This window comes from Protomyctophum bolini (genome assembly GCF_963924005.1).
Source record: "Protomyctophum bolini genome assembly, chromosome: 8".
NCBI classification, from domain to species: domain Eukaryota; kingdom Metazoa; phylum Chordata; class Actinopteri; order Myctophiformes; family Myctophidae; genus Protomyctophum; species Protomyctophum bolini.
The window spans coordinates 17,018,912-17,037,433 of NC_137869.1; the positions used below are offsets into that span (position 1 = coordinate 17,018,912).

The 18,522-nt window shown below is 40.3% G+C and overlaps 1 protein-coding gene across 1 annotated transcript in view; it reads left to right on the forward strand.

Moving 5' to 3' along the window:
* The window catches only part of LOC308319406 (uncharacterized protein), an 80,276-nt gene that overhangs the window by 20,409 nt on the left and 41,345 nt on the right, over window positions 1–18,522 (forward strand). The gene's annotated exons all lie outside the window — the stretch shown is intronic.

Below are 18,522 nucleotides of genomic sequence, written 5' to 3' on the forward strand. Positions count from 1 at the left end.
CATAATACTAATGAGCAATCAGGTCTTTGTTTCTCTCTCTCTCTGATTTGGCTGATTTGCTAGCGGCCGTGTTGGTTATGAGCTGTAAGCTGTCTTTTATTCCTCATTATTGTACCAGAACACTCATGGAAAAAAAAGAAGAGGGGAAACATTATAATATTTGGCAACGGATACAAGGCATGTAATGACAAAATCTGTATTCGTTTCATGGGCAGAAATTAATCACGCCTTCCTGCGGTACATTCCCCATGCAAATGTTCTGTCAACACGTTGCTGCTTCTTCTGTTTGTGAGTTTATTTGGACGAAACAGTGGGGCTGATGTGTCATCACAGATGGGGTCTTGTGCTCGACAAGGTGGACACATTACAAACAATCTCAGATTAGGCAGAGGTTTGCTGTTGATGTGCTGTATGTATTCATGCCCGCACAGTAGGTCAAAGCATCACGGTATGGGTACAGTGTGTTTTATTCATTGAGTATTATTGCTGCTGCTCCTGTCTGTTTGGGCAAGGAGACGGAAATGTCATGTTCTTGTGACAACCTTTTTTATGATTTTGGTATTTTAAGATAATTAACAATATTCCCTATGAATACAACCACCCACTCTCTCTCTCTCTCTCTCTCTCTCTCGCACGCACGCACACACACACACACACACACACACACACACACACACACACACACACACACACACACACACACACTCTCTACACAGACACACTACAGCATGTATGCATGCACGCACACTGACATAACCGCACAGACACACATGCACACTCACACACAGAAATGATAAAGTGTTCCATAAGGCTTATTGGCAGTCAGTTTTCTGTTTCAGTTTTTCGTCATCATACATCAAGTAGATTGGAGGTTGTGTCTATTTGGGTCCAACAGCAATCAGTACTGAGTGGGATGGATATTTATTTATTTATTATATCTTATTAGAGATGGTATGCATCTCCTGAGCACTCTCATCTGTGTGTGTTGGGGTATTCACAATAATAGTATAGGGTGTCAACACAGAACCCTGCAAAGTTTTCATTCAAGCTCAAAATATCATACTGTAGCAGTGTATTGCAGCAAAATAAAAATAAAAAACACTCATAGATATGAGCTACAGTTGTTAATCCTCTGGCACAAGGATTTGTTGTCCATCACATGTAAATGCTTTATGAAGGCCATTTAGTGTTTGGTAAGTAGTCCAAATATCCCCATATCAGTTCACAGAGTCGAGACTGTTGTAATGTAGCGTACTGGGGCTGTCACTACATATTGTTTGATTACAAGTTAGTTTGAGGTTTCATGATGAAACCATGTTTGGCTGGAGGCAAAGTCACCATGTTGGATGTTGATGCAACAATCTCTGCTCTTCTAGTACCGATGAGGGGCCGTCGCCTGAACTTTTGCTGCAACTCCAGTTTACTCTTCACTCGTCTTTGTCCATTGTACCACTGGCATTGTCATCAATTATTAATGTAGAGCAGTAAATGGTCTGAGGGACATCCCAGTGAGAGCCCAGACAGCCATGAACTCATGAGGGCAGAGACGGCAGCACTGGTGAATGTTGCAAGTGCACACATGTGCCATTTAGAGAATGATTGTTAGGAAGCTTCAACCGTATATTGATATGAACTCTGTTAAGTTAATGCATCACTATAATAACATTTTAATGCCCATAGTAGTATAAAGCCATTTAATATTTGCCCACAGAGAGATATATATGTAGATCCGCAATGACTGTAATGACCATAATGATAATCATTTGGTCCTGCACTGCTATAACTCCGTAATGCCTTCTAGTTGCTCACCGGTGGTTAAAATTAAGAGCCTTTAGCTATTAAGACTTTGAAAAAACTCACAGCAATTCTCATAATGTAACCTCTGATTCCATGTGCCTGCCATTTAATTTTATTGCATTTTTTGTTGATGCCACTGTTTATTGTTGGTTGTTTTCTTTTCTTTTCAGTTCCTTTTTTTGCACTGGGGTCTCAAATGTGGGCCATTTGTATGAGTTATGCTAATGTGTTAGGGCAATGAATGCATTAATTTCATTAGCAAATGGCCTCAAAGCAATAATTACCAGAGTAGGTGTGTCACAAGCAATCATGTTAAAATTTGCCAGTTAATTATTAAGATTTTGTTCTGAGGGACCTGGATTTGACATGAGTCGCCGTGGGAGAAAAAGAAAAGGAGAAAAAAAAGAAAGAAAGAAGAGAAAGTTAATACATTCCAGTGGCTGAAGCTTAATTTATAATCCATTTTACGACTGCGTCGCTTGCCCACAAGAACTGACGTTCGAGCTAACGATGCATCGTTAGCTCGAAAGTCAGTTATTTTCGGCGAGTGACACCAATGTACGACGGATTATACATTTTGCTTAGGGCTAGGTGCTTATTGTGCTCTGTGGGGGTGACTGTGGTATTGCAAGGCTACTGGCGGGAGTTTTGCATGTTGACAGCTCACATTCTGGACTAATTACTGCAAATAACAGAGGGCTAGCTGGTGCTCCATGAATCCAGAGGGGTGCAATTATAAAGAAAAGGAGGGCCAGAGCCGCCTTAATGGCCTCTGCTCCCATTGATTGGAGTCCAGTGGAGTAGGCGTTGGCAGATAGTGGGGCGGCAGGAACAGATACACGGTGCCCCTTCCTTTGGCCCTGATTAGCCCCCCGTCCCACACCAGAGCTGGGTTACAGAGGGCAAACTTCACTGGTCTAATGACTCAGCTTTAATAGAAATCTAATACTCTAAAAGTGTTGGTTCCCAACCTTTCTGCCTTAATAGCCCCACCTTCTTAAATTAGAGAAAAGCTTTCCCCCCTCAAAACAGAATCTCTGGCGCAGGTCACAAGCTGAAATATTTCCGAGTGAAGACAAGATGGGAAGATAGAATAAAAGCATCTGCATACACTGTGGGGAATTCGGGAAATGGCATAACGACTACCGGTACATTGGGACTGGGAGAAACAAGGGTGAAAAATAATTGGCAAAACAATACATCTGCATAAGAAGATTTAGAAGGGGATGTATTTAGAAATTTTGTCTGGAAAGTGAGTTATTATGTTTTCTACCTCGCTGTGATCTTTTCTCACAGCACCATACCACATTGTTATGAAACTTGTTAGTAGCTTGGTTTTATAGTGTATAGGTGGAGCTCTTCATGTCCAGTCAAGGATTTGAGTTTCCTGTAACTACAGAAAACAGCAGTCCATTGTTCTGTGGAAAGATAAGGCATACTTGCCGCATTATGAAATTTGATGTTGGTGGGCTCCATAATCAAACTCCACAAACATTAAAAAGGGCACACTTTTATTTGTAGGTTCACATAACTTCATACGCAGATATGGTGGCTGCCAGCCTGTCTCATTTCAATATGTGTCAACTACCAGAGGCAAGAATTCAGACACCACAAAGAGGGAAATGACAGGCCGGCCAGATTGTCATGATGGAGAGTGGAATGCCAGAATGGAACAAAGTCAGTTGAAGAATAACAATCAGTCTTTGATTTTTATGGAAAATGTAAAACTAATTTATTCAAGTCATTAACATTATACCCTTGTTGTGTATGGCTGTAATGGCCTTATTATAGTCCATGGATTTGTAACAATCAGTTACAGTCCACTAACACACTAATTACAGTAGCATAGTAGCCTACTGACGGCCAATTTGCCACTAAAACTTTGTACACTGTATAGAATGCTGTATAAGCTGTATCCTTTTTTCATGATATGCTAATTAAAAGAACCTTCTGACATAGTTCTACAGAAGTGTCTAAGCGTAAATGTGGTGGCATTTGAGCTTAGCATTGGTGTCGTTCACAAAAGTCTACCAATCTCTCCTCAGCCTTTTCACATTCACAATTGGTGCAGTGAGGCACTTTTATAACCATAAAGTCATGTTTTACAAACCATATTCAAACATTAAAGACACAGTAGCTTGGTTTTTTCTCAAGAACCTGATGTTAGATAGGAAATTGTGGAGAGCAGCGATCTTTTTAATTTGTCTGAGCAAGAACTCCAAATTATTCATCTGGACCACTGTGGTTCAAATGTGTGATGATATCTTGCCTGTGCATTCCGGCAAATAGGAACAGACTGAACTCCTGACGTACTGTATCAGGACCAGTGTACATGCTGTACATCACAATGCAAATGTCACTCCAGAAGACATGCAGACTAACTTGAGAAATAGGTTCCTACAGTACTGTGTACAGTTGATCCTCTGCACTTCAAACCCTCCAACACTAGCCTTCCTCACCATGTGTCTCTCAAGTGTCTCCTTAAAGGTGATAACGTTTTCAACCCCCTCTTCACACAATCTCTCTTTGAAATGAAGGGGAAAAAGGGTAATCATGACTTGATATTGCATGGAAAGCAGCTTATCCTTTGATTTAGATGAATGCAGCAGCTGCCAGACTCTTCATTTGACTAAAAGCAGGACATTCTGCCCAGACCTCTCACATGTCACTATAAGCCTCTGTCAGGAGAGATGTCACATGAAAGGAATGCCTCCTTGTGGCTTTCCCAGGACAATGGAACTTGGCCTTGAGGTGACTCGGGTGTGCGTGCGTGCGTGCGTGCACGTGCATAGACACACAGAAACGTGAGGCATTGCATGGCTTTTTAATTACAAGTTATAAATAATTTGTCCCACCCAATTGCCATATTGACACACAGTTAGGATACTTCCACATACTGTACATCCTTAACAACTTAAGCTCTATACTTCGCCGTACACTGAATAGCGAAAAATAGCCGATCTACAAGCTCACAACACTTGGGAGCTAGCTAATTTTGCTATATTTGAGGATTTTGTAAGATTTTCTAAAACGGCGAGCTGTATTAAATCACATGCCCAATATAGGGCTGCCAGGTTGAAAGTTTGTAAGTCCCTGTGCAATGGAGTGCGCCTCTTAATTTGTTGAAAATACACAAAACTTTGGGAGATTTTGCGTGTTGGTGCAAATGAGTACACATTTGGGCTGGTCCCTGTGTCAGTATTGAGAATGGAAAGCCACAAGGTTACTTGAGGAATAACAACCAGCCTGCCTGGTCAGATAAGGTCACAAACAAGATTTAATTTGCATCAATAGCAGGGTCAGTCTGTATAGCTATTATTCCCAGCCAAGAGTTGGATTGTGGTAATTTCACTCTCTTTTTATTTAACCCTGATGCCCTCTCCCCTTCTCCCGCCACCCCAGCCCCAAGCACAATTCATTTGAGTTCCTGTCCAGGAGGTTCCTGAGGCTGATTCAATTAAACGCTCCTTTAATTGGCTCTCAGGCATTCAAATTGAAACTGATGGGGAATTAATAACAGCTACGACTGGTTGCCATGCAGCTTGGAACCTTGGGAACATCCTTGAGAGATTGTGTCCTGTGACATTGGCCTGACCTCTGTGTCCCGTGTTCTGTAACAGAGTGTCTGTTTCGGTACTAGTTTGATGACACAGCTGCCAGAGGAAAATGCCAAGTCACATTTGGTTTGCACTCCTCCCCGCTGGCCTGCCGTTCGTCTCCTTGTCAGCACCCTCACCCCAGCCTTTTGGCACTAACTCTGTAGAACTATGGGAAACCAGGAGCCAGATGTTGGACGTTTTCCATAAACCACTGCAAAAAAAACACAACGTACACAAGAACATACTGTACACACATTTATTCAAAATTTCTAAAAGACCTGTGAATGCCTTGAAGTTCCAATCAATACGTTTTATGTCCTCTTCCGACAGAGAGAGCTAAATTGCAACTTTAACAACCATAATTTGAATTAATTGGAAACCAAGCATCTGCCACTCATCCAAGAAGGAATCCCTGCTTCGTCAGGGGATATGTTGGGCTTATTGGTGTCCTACCCGACACCAGGATCTACATTTCTCAATGGAAGAGTAGGGAGACCACCTCCAACCACTCAGTTATTGTTTTAACATACTCATACAGATGTTTTATTCATTATAAAATAAGTTCTGGATTGCAGCTTTATGTGCACATTTCCTGTTATTAATCACAAACTCCTTCAAATCCCGCAATTAGCAATCAATGATCATTGAAGCATGACCATATTCACTACCCAAACGTGACATAAGAGCTGCCATGTAAATATGTTCAGTGCGTCGTGGTACTTCTTTAATTTATGATTTAAATTAGACAAATAATATAATGTAAATAAAAGTGACTTTTCCATCTTTAAAGTTGATCTGTATGGATAGATACCCTGGATCCCCCCTCCCAAAAAACAGTCTATCCCTTGAAAGCATTTATGTTTTATGTTTGATTTATGTTAATGAGAGACATATTGGAGAAGGAAATTAAAGATGTGCACAGAAATGAAGGTTTGAAATGCACCATTAATAACCCCACCCCTCCCGAAGCATTACTGCACCCCGTCCTCACCATGAAGTCTGGCTGGCAGTGGCTGCCATTGTCTGTCAGTCATTTTACATCATTATGCATAATCCACTATAATCACAGAACAATTTAGTATTACATTTTCAAATGTTACACCTTACTTTTTGGTGGTTACCATGGTTATCTTGGACATATGTATGATGTGTTCTACCCTTTGTAATAGAATATTAAGGAGTGAGGCATCTAAATCCAAGGCAGGACATAAATGCATGCAGGAACATTTGAAAGGCTGATTCAAATAAAAATAAAAAAATTAATACATACAGTACAGCCAATGCAGCAGTCAAGGTTCAGGCAACAGGCCAAGCATTATAAAAGTATTCTTTCATTAATCCTTTACTGCATTTGAAGAACAGAATATTAAAAATCACAAGACACACTGTCATGACATGTACTTTGTACTGTAGACCAATAGGTTCAGCAAATATTCTCATGTCAAGGTAATTTTTTACTTTAAATTCAAATCTTTTATATAGAGAGTCATTTACCACCTTAGGGCTAGACTCATTAAAAGTGTATAGACGTATGAAATCCACCTTCAACAAAGTGTAGCTTTATATCCACACCAAGCCTATGATATGAATATTATTGTCTCCACCAGGCCGAAGGCATGGGGAGAAAGGATGTTTTGCACTCCGTCCGTGTGTGTGTGTGTGTGTGTGTGTGTGTGTGTGTGTGCGTGTGTGTGTGTGTGTGTGTGTGTGTCCGTCCGTCCGTCCGTCCGTCCGTCCTTCCTTCTGTCTGTGCAATTTCCGTTAAATTATACACGCACATTTCCAATAGGCAGAGGACAACGTGCCAATATCTTTTCCCCAAATCAGCCTCACGGTGGCGCTATAACAGGGCAATTCCTGTTTTACCTATAACTGCATAACTTTGTATGCACTCCCTAGAGGCCATGGAAAAACATTTTCCCTGCATCCCTCCACATCTGCCGGTTATAGCGCCACCATGAGGCTGATTTCTGCAAAACATTAGTCGCACAGATTTTATCCAAATCTCACGCAAATCGGTACACATGATCTCTGTAGTCATGTGATCAAGACGAGTCTGTTGGATTTCTCAGATTCTACACTGATTGGCTAAGATTGCCTTCCAAAGTTTACAGAAGTGGCCCGTTTTGTACAAAATGCTTCACATGTTCTGCTCATCCAGAATTCTATCCTCAGAGATGCTATGAGTTATCTGGCTCTGCATTTCCTCAACAAAATGAAGACAATTGTTGCAAAAAACAAACAAACAAACAAACAAAAACATGTTTATAATGTTTAAACATTTTGCCAAACATCACACACACTCCTATCCTCCTGGTGGAGACCTGTGCCCAGAAGGGCACTTTTTCTAGTTATTTAATCATTTAGGGGTGAAACTATTTAATTAAACCGTAGTAATTAAATAATAATTTCATCATAGTATAGATATTTTTAATGCGTGCCATTCGCAATGTCATGTCATGTCATCAACATGTGAATGATTGTCTTTGTTACGTATTACAACATTTATAGTTAGACATGATTTCAAGATGTACTTATGTTGAGCATAATTCCGTACCTTAAGTTACCATTGTATTGCCCAAATTATTTTTTTGCCCAAAGAATCTAAAAACTAAACAAAAACTAAAAAGATGATTAATCAAATTATGAAAATGATATGGCTATTTGCAGCCCTATAATTAGTGTTATAATGATGGCTGCATAAGAGACAGCATTTTAGAAGGATTTGTGTATTGAGCCTTATCTGGGTTTATACCACCAACACTAACAGACCTCCTAACAGACCACCTAGCGTAAATACACCATTCTAATTAATTTGGGGGTACATAAATGCACTGTAACACAAAACAGATGTGTTAAATTTGTTCACAGCTAAAAACAAAAAAAATAGTAAAAAGAGAGAATGCGTTCACCATAGTAGGCAAGGCAATTTTTATTTGTATAGCACATTTAAACAAAAGGACATTCAGTGTGCATTTTCCATACAAGCTATTTTTAATAACTGGTGACAAAAAAACTGTATGTTGATGTTCCTGTAGGTACACTACATATGTATTTAATGTATATATTATTTGTCACAACTCGAGTTGGCTAAGTCCGTGGCGTAAACGTCTTTAAATAAATACTTTTTGAAAAGTCTATGAGGAAAATGAACAGAGAATTCTTTTCCGGGTCTCAAGTTGAGGGGGCGGGACTGCGACGCTCTATAATGTTAACACATCAAAGTTCCACAATCATAACTGTAGATGTTTATTAAACCCAATTTTAACCACTTAAGCCTTAATCGCATATCTACAAGCTCACATTGTGTTGCACTGTGAGCTTATCTCACCGTATTTTGATATTTTGGAAAACATTCTTCTTTAATGACATTCCCAAAATAGAGATGCCTGCAGGTTGAAAGTGGTTAAAAAACAAAGCAACACACAAATGATTTCCTATCTCATTTCATCTTTGAAAAAAACAACAACAACAACAACGTCAAACTTGACATCACAACATCCAAAAGGTTGTGCATGCTACGGTAGAGACTGTCAAACACTGTTCCATCATATTCTGTTCAGTGTTAACCCATTCTGACCGGGCACCCATTTTGGTGTCAGCATCGTGTTATGCTTTAGCTATTGAAAAATAGCAGATCTACAAGCTCATATCGCGCCACCGAGTGGCGCGATATGAGCTTGTAGGTCTGCTATTTTTGAAAAATTCGAAGAACGACTGACATTTTTAGAATCTGATCTCAGGTCAGAATGGGTTATTCAGACCAGTTTGTGTCCCGTGGAAACCTCGTATGAATCTGATCTCAGGTCAGAATGGGTTAACAGTGTTGTTCTCAATAATACACCAGTGCTTCTCAAACTTGTTCTTGTCAAAATGCATTGTAATAGTATATTGAAAATATTTTATTTTAATAGCCTTTGTTTTTAGGGTTAAAACTTTCCTCTTTCCTCTCTCTCTTTTTTTAAACAAGATTTATTTTCATTATACACAATATTAATTGTATATAGCTGTGCAATTGCTGAAATATTGCTCAGGGGAGAAATATAATCTTGACCATCAGCTCAAAATCCTGTGTCTACATGAGACATGACCTTTGACACGATCTAAATGTCTCAATAGAAGAGCGTGGAGACGAAATACAATCACCCCAATTAAGTTATATTGTATTAACATATTCTAGTAATTCTACCATACAGATTGGGCAAAATTACATTTTATTCGCTTAAAAAAAGTTCCATAGTGCTGCTATAACCATTATAACTATTTTAACCGTAGTGCATGGTTAAAATAATTGTGTTACTATAGTATTAACACATGTTAATGTGTCCCCGGACCCCACTTTGGGAACCACTGCAAAACATCTCAGCTCACCAAAAGCTGCACTGTAACGCTATCAGATGTTGTTCTATCCTTCCTGTTTGCAGTTTGGAATTGGTCTAAATAGGGCATATGAAATGGACTCTGTTTAATCTGAGCAATGAAATGTAGACCGTGTAATCAGGCCTCGTTCACATGTGGGCCATGATAAGACTGTTTTTATTTGTGTGTAAATCTATCCTGAGAGGCCTCATTCTTGGCTCTGGATATAGTAAGCCATGCCTCGGAGCTATAGCACTGTGTGCGTGCGTGTGTGCGTGCGTGTGTGCGCGTGTGCGTGTGCGTGTGTGTGTGTGCGTGTGTGTGTGTGTGTGTGTGTGTGTGTGTGTGTGTGTGTGTGTGTGTGCGCATGCGGTAAGGGGACATAACTGGTCCTTCGCTTGGGTCCCCACCCCTTGCCTGAGGATCCTTGGGTAATTGAGAGATGATCTGGGCATAGCACACACAAAGCTTGGTCACACCGCCCCAGGAAGTGAGCACAAATAATCTTTGTAACAAGGCTGGGATGAATTTTCTTGTCTCTCGTGGTGGAAACAAGGGAACACTGTAACTCAAGTGGGAGATAATTTGATTCTTTAACGAGACAGGGGGGTTGAAATGTTGACTAATTTGCTCTACCACAGAAGAAAGTTTCAACTGTCAGCTTTTAGCAAACTTCTGATTTTTTTGTCTGAAACGTGCTCTCCCTTCAACACTTTGAACTCCATAGCCCTGCCAGTGATGTAAACAGCACACTATTTTGTTTCAACAAAACGTTCTTCATCATTTGCATCCATTTCCATTACTTTAGCTCTGTAGCAACAATGCATTATGAACAAAACTTGATTCCAAGTTGTCACTTGAGAAGCATTTCCTTTAATTAAAGTCTTTGCATGGATATCCATGCATAGAAACGGCTTATTTTAAGGGTGGAAAAAAAGGAGTTAATTTGAGAAACTACAAAGAAACCATTTATTCCACACCAAAACAGCGCTTGCCATATGACAAATGATACTTTAGTCTTATGAATAATTCTCAAATTCTGAGCAATCAGGTTTTAAAGGTATCATAAATCCAGTTTAAATGGCCTCATTCATTATGCCGTGACTACAGGAGGGATACTAAAAAAGTGTTATGTCTCGAATCATCACCGACGCCATGCTTTGCTGGGAGATGTTCCGGCTAGGCCTGATATATGGTACAGCTGACTGTATGGTGATGGAAATGTCGCTGTGGCCTCGTTAGCATTCTGTTGTAACCCCCGGGCCGCGGTGTCAGATACTCTCAAAATTTACAGCTCAATTTGGAACCCAAAGATATAGTGCATAATGGCTGTGGGGCGTCTTCTAATGAAAATACAGATCCACATTAGTAGTGTTTTCTATAAGCAAAATGTTTAAAAAATAAAAACACATTGGCTACCGTATGCAAAATGCTAGCAATGGTTAAGCGCATGAAAAACATAATGTTACATTTTTGATCACCGCTAATGCCAACTTTAGCTTGTTTTCTTTAAGTGTTGTGAGTACAAAGTTCTATCAGATCTACCTGGGCAGATTGCCCAGGATTCAAATCTTTCTTTCAAATAACTTTAATCAGGCAAGCTCCTTACCCCATATACATACTGTGTGTGTGTGTGTGTGTGTGTGTGTGTGTGTGTGTGTGTGTGTGTGTGTGTGTGTGTGTGTGTGTGTGTGTGTGTGTGTGTGTGTGTGTGTGTGTGTGTGTGTGTGTGTGTGTGTACAGTATATATATTCATTTTTTTCACAATCCAAGTTCTTAAAACCCATAATGAAAAAGCTTGAACTCAATTAGATCTCAATTATTACTACCTTTCATGAGTGATCAGGGCAGGTTTTTTGTGGTTGCGTTCAAAGGCGTTGTTCATTGTTGTCTTGAACCGTGCAGAACCTGTTGGGGAAAGCAGCAACCATGTAAACTTTGTGTTGTCACTCTTGAGGCCAACCAACCCGTTGAGGTTTTCCTTTTTTTAAATATATATATATTTTTATCCCACGATTTTGCAACCCATTTTTTCACTCAGATAGTCCAGTAAGGCAGGGGTTCTCAACGTTTTTGGCCAGGGACCCCCGGAGATGCACAAAAAAAAGAATGGCGGCATCTTGGATTAAGGCAAATTTAGGATATTTGCAGTGAGCGGATTAGGGTAGATTTTTTATCCTGGCTAGTAGACCTAATGTCCTGTCAGAATCAGTTGAGAAACAAAATAAAGCAATTTATTCCAACCTCTGCTATTTAATTATTGGACTAAATGTCAATTATCTAATGTAATCCTGGGCGCTACACTTCCACTGCCAACCTGGGAGGGAGGTAGGAATGTTAACATTTTACTACATTCATTTGACAGCTATTATTTTGTGTGTGTGTGTGTGTGTGTGTGCGTGTGCGTGTGCGTGTGCGCACACTCAGATTCGACACACCAAAGGTCCGAAGTATGAGGACATGCAATGCGAAAATGCGATGGTCCGACATGCGCTGCTCCCGTGTTTGCGGTTATGGTTAGGTTAGGGATTGAGGTTTCGAATAAATAGTATATCGGTGCGGGCGTATGTGTGTGTGTGTGTGTGTGTGGGGGGGGGGGGGGGTTAAGGGGACATACAGTCCTTAATTTGCTTGGGTCCCCACCCCTTGCTCCACCACTTTTACTCACGTCAATGTTAGAAAACAGACATTTTACTTGATGCTATTTTTATATTGTGGTATTCCTACTTTAACTTAAGTTAAACAAGAGGACTTCTTCCACCACAGACTCTTAAGAGTGTATGAATGGAACCAAAAAGACCTGCAAGGGTCCATGTGGATGATGTGGTTCCATTTGTACACTCTCAGACCAAGGACACTGAGGATTTTAGAGTGTATCTAAACCATGAAGCATCTACCTGACACATTACTGTACCTCCCTGTTCATTATGAGCCTATATGAAACGGCACGCTGAGTGTATAGGTGGGTGTGTACAGTATGTGTGTGCATGCACACACGAGTGGGTGTACTGTACAGTATATGTGTGGGTGGGTGTGCTTTAAAATCCAAGGGGCACGCTGCAACGCCTCATCAAAGCTTTCGATTAGATATGGGTTTTATGTGGGGATGGTCCATTTAATTAGGTTATGTACCAGATAAAGGCTGGCTAAAAGTAATCACAAGGATTATTTACTCTTGTTAATTGAGCTTCCATCTTTCCACCACAAAACTAAAGGTTAATGTTCTCTTGATGTATTATGACTCCACTCTCCAAGACTAACTTACAGGGGAACACACAGGTATGGAAAGTGGAAAACGATTTGCTGGTATCTTGAACTATACGGACATTTACCAGGCCCATGCACTGCAAAGCACTGTAATTCTATACAACTTTTTAATCATCTTTTCTTTTGCCCCAGTCAGGGGCTTAGGTTTCCTAGGGCTTTTAGGAAGGTGTAGCCCTCCACCACCCTTAATCTTTCCTTTAACTAACCACTGAGTACTAGATAAATCTCCATGCACATGTAAATCACGATGTGAGGTTTAGTGTGAATTGAAAGGTAGATTTGAATTGACATTGTGTGATTAATTCTCCTGCTCTCTAAATGACCCCTGGTTCTGTCTTCATAGGAAAGCCATTCTAATAGTCTTTTCCAATGGTGATTTAAAATTACAAAAATGGTAACCCGCAGGTTAATAAAAATGGTAATTTAACTAGTATCTGATTTAATTGACTCTGAAGAAGTACTTAAGCGTGTTTGCACTCTGGAAAATCTACATGGCTCAGCAGCAAAGAAATTGGAATATCCAGCTGTCAAGTTAATAAATTTGACTATTTCATCACTGTAATCTTCAGACAATCTCCCTTTGTACTCGTCTGCTGTGGCTGTCCACTAATGCAATAAATCACCTAAATGTTTTGAATGGTTTCACACAATTTAAAATAGCTGGAATCCAGTTCAATGGATCGACTAAACGTAGAGCTCCTGGTGTGTTTTTCACCTTCTTATACAGTATGTAGATTTAAGATTAAGTGAGTCTCATATCTTCGCTGTCAGGTGGAAACCTTGTAAACTGTACTGTACAGTACTGTACTGTACTGTATGTCCAAAACCGTTAAATGGAAAAAATTACCTGTGTTTTAATCTAAGGGACCCAATGTAGTTATTATTTAGTCATACAGTAAGCTCTTGTTAAACCTTTTCATTGGTTTTATATTTATAAAACAATACACAAAATATAGCAGATCTACAGTACAAAACACATCAATGTGATGATATTTTTGCTACTTTTGCACAACATTGTTGTATGACAAAGTAGGGCATTCATTTACCAAAAAAAGAAGGTATACTGGTATGTAGATTTAAGATTAAGTGAGTCTCATATCATCTTCCACCTTTTTGACAGAACAAATGAAACTCACTTCAGTCATTGGTCCCTAGACGGGTACGTATACAGAAATATGATTGTTTCTTTAACATAATACTGTAGGTTGAGTTCCAAAATGGGTCATATGCCATATATACATATGGCTCCCCAAGTGACACGCTGTAAAGTCCTGAGTGTTCATTTAGCATTTAAAAGTGTACAAATGGTCCCTCTGGCCCATTTGAATACTCTGGATTTTACTGTGCAAGAAGTTTTCCTGACAAATAATAATGTCTTTCATAATAAAGTCCTGAGTTAGTATAAAAATTGACCCATAAGAGTCGAATCTCACACTCACAGAGTTAAATGAACACTCGACAATCTGCTGTGAATGCATTTTTTTGGCTCCTTCATTTATTTCCCCTGTTTCTTATTTATGCAAAGCCAAAAATAAAAAATATAATGCTCCCAGGCCTATCCCTTTTCTGTGGCTATTTGCAAAACTGGAGAGCTAAGAGGATTTATCATTTTGACCCATCACACAAGGACAATGAGCCCTGCACAATATTGGTGTCCAAAGGGGAGAAATGAGTGTGGGCACACCCACTGATCCCCAGGCATGGCTTCTAAAGACAGAATCATGTTACAGGTGTGAGAGCCATTACTCTTGTCTGTAGTCTGTATCAACTCTCAGTGCAACACTACCTTTCTAAAGGCCCGGTGCATGTGTGCGTTAAACTCGGGGATAACTGTATGCCAACGCTGAACGTCCTCATTATGTGTCTGTCTTGTTTTGTGTGTGCGTGTGTGCGTGCGTGCGTGCGTGCATGTGTGTGTGTGTGTGTGTGTGTGTGTGTGTGTGTGTGTGTGCGTGCTTTCTCGGCCCAACCTGGGCTTCGGGTTTCAAACAGTACAGAGCACTAGATGAGCCCTGTCTGTGATGACAGTGGCGAGACAAAGCCGTTTCTTCCTGTCTCCAGTAAATAACGCCACCACAGTATCACCCTTTTGCATAGTGGCTCGGATAAAATGGGGGATGCTGAACTCTCCACTTTCTGCGAGCTGTTTGCCCCGAGGCTATGGCTAATGGGTTACTGACTCCCCGACAGACCCCGAGGGCTCTCGGTAGCCTCGCATTGTCAACCTGCTCTCATTAACTCCCATAACTCCGCCAGAGTCACACAAGTCAGACAGTCACACACAACTGCACTACTTCTTACAATACGAAATGTTGCACTGACAAACAACGTTTACAGGCAAAAGTACAAAACGAAGTGATAGCTACAATAAACTCCCAATAGAATGGCAGGAGAAAAAAATCAAGTTGTTTCCATCGAGCTTTAGATAACTTCTCAGGCAAGATGATCATTACGATTAAAACAATTAATCTCGTCAGACAGCGTTTTCCTTGTTTGTGTTAGATTATCTTCCTCACAGGGTACGATATTGACCATTAAGTGCATGGTTTTGTCGGGGAAACGACAATATTTCTATCAATTACTCAGTGAAACCTTGAATTCATGCAGAATCTATGTTTTTCTCACCTGAGCAAGTGGGGTTTAATAAGACCTGAGTTCACATGCACACGCTTTCCGAGGCTTGCTCCTCTTTGGTGCGTGAGACGGAAGTTCTGAGAATATGACTGGGTACATGACACTTGCATTATACTTTATACATTATATTGAGAGTTACAGTGTGTTGGAGTTTAACAGATTTTTGTAATAGTTTTGCTGTTACAATCTTGGACCCCTATTTCCTTCAATTCTTTATTATACTCCAAAAACTAAATTCTCCATGAATTCAAGGCTTCACAGGGTGAGTAATTGATATGGAAAAAAGTAATTCTGGGGTGAAGTATTCCTATACAGGCGGTTCTTAACTGACGTTTTCAACACTTTTCATAATCTCCTTTCATCGCCTTCTAGATGAATACCCCACTCAATGGCTTATCTTTGAATATGAGCACAAATCATGGTAATCTCTACATTTACTGCAGCTTCCGGGGGAATTCAGGTGCGCTTTGCAGACACCTCCATTTGCATTTTAACCTGACAGGAAACAAACATGCATTTTTGAGTGGTGACCAGATTCAAGGTCGTCTACTTTATAGTGCTGTAAGGCTCTCGGCATGGCTGACAATACTGGTTTTTGAACGCTGAACTCTATTGTTTTTTATGATCATCCGTTGACAAAATATGACATCCGCTTGTGGACGGAGTGGAATGCCCCTAATCCAGCTGGGAACGCTGGAAGTCCGTTTTCAGGTCTATTACATTCCATTTCAACTTTACTAAATGATGGTGGAATATTGGTTTGACTGTGTCTGTGTTTGCTAAAAAGGGCCTTGTTTTCAGCTTTATAGTAATATCAGTTTTACAAGATAAAAGGTTACACAGTTTACACGTGTTAATTAATCCATTTGTAAGTCTGAGATTGTACAAATGTAACCAAATGGACCCTTATGGGTCCACTTGGTTAGATTTGTACAATCTAACACTCAGGATTTTACTGTGTTGTAGAAGAAGAAGATTGATTGATTGATTGAAGTATTTATTAACAGTTTGTAGGGTACATTTCACATGAAAGCATTTCCCTGTCAATCAGGCTCCCCCAGAGTTAGTGTCGAAGTGTCTTTGAGCAAGACTCTGAACCCCTAATTGCTCCCGATGTGCAGGTTGGTGCCTTGCATGGTTTCCTCTGCCATCGTGTGTGTGTGTGTGTGTGTGTGTGTGTGTGTGTGTGTGTGTGTGTGTGTGTGTGTGTGTGTGTGTGTATGTGTGAATGCAATGCACAATCTATGTAAAGCACCTTGGATAAAGGCACTATATAAATTTACCATATATGGAGCTGACCTGTTCTGAGTCTGACATTCCATACTGTATGTTGATCTGACCTCATCAAACTCTGTACACTCAAGACACTGCACCCGCTGCCACCCTTAGATCTCTATATACGGAGCTGACCTGTTCTGACATTCCATATGTTGATCTGACCTTATCAAACCCTGTAAACTCAAGACACGCTCCATATATGGCCAGTACAGAATTAATTCCATATGTTGATCTGGCCCCCCATGCCAAAGTGCCAGCGCTCGCCCAGCAGTCTGCCGTCAGCCCGTCACCCAGGTCGCTTCTCGCCCTCAGGGTGGCTTACTGGTATTTCTATTAAATAAATTCTTCTCGATTACTGCAGACCTAGTTCCAACATAACAAGAAATAGTCTGTGTTGCATTATGCGCTCAGGGTCAAATCTTCATTTGGGCTCCAAATTGAATGAAACTTAATACAGGGGCTCAGTTACAACATGGCTTGAACGAGTTTGCATTGAAGTAAGGTCAAGTGAATAGCTTGCATATACTGTAGGTGGGGCATATATTATGCATGCACCGCATTGCTCTTGGTTGGTTTGGTAATCACCAAAACAGAGTGTTTGAGAGCAACATGAATGAACAAAACAACCTGTAGAAGGTTGCATTGTCTTCTTAATCTTCATCCTGCTCTTACTCATCCCTGTTTATTTGTTCATTCATTAGGCTAATGAAAAGTTAAGACACTCTTCTGGCTTTGAATCCAAGGTTAATGTAGTGATTTGTGGCTTAGCCAATCAGACCGAGGGAGTCATTTGTTCAATCTCTGCCTCCTTTACTGTACCATAAACCTGATACCGCAGATTCCCTTTTTAATAGGTTAAAATCCTGTGTTCTCTCGATAGATCATACACATAAAGGCCGACATGCTTAGTTTTGTAGATCAGAATCTTCCATACGACGGTGCAATCCATCTAGTATACAGTACATCCAAACTTCAGTGTTTCTGAACTGTCAACAGTAGACACAGAAATCTGCAACGTTGGGCGGGTAAGAATGTCAAACCAAAGGATGTACCCAATTCCCTTGTCGAACGATCATCAAGTATTAGTTCCATCCATTCATTCACAATGGAGCCGCTTGTTGATGCAACATCAGATAAAGAGGCTGGCTTTCTCCCTCATTTCTGGAAAAACAGGACACTGTAATAATGACAAGTTCCACATATAAACCCCCAAGGGCATTGGAACACATGCTACTCATGTATTGTAGCTCTATTCCACTTTGTGAGTATTATTTCTGTATTTGCTTCAGGTTAAATGTTTTTCAGTAGATAGACTGTATAGCGAATAGAATTGGTGTCCTTGCCAGATAAATTATAAATGTTTTCTTTTTTTACTAAAGGTAGCCAGCAGCAGCCTAATAGGTGGAGAGGCAAGCTTGTAAACAGCAGTTTGTTTGAATCACCATGAGGTCAGTTAGACGTGCTCTTCCTTATCTCCACAAACACTGTTGAGATTTTCTTTGGGTTATTGTACCAACGACCTATTGGAAATGCACCTGACTGGAGGGAGGTTTCCAGGTGTGTTTATGTACAAAGTACGAACGCCTGT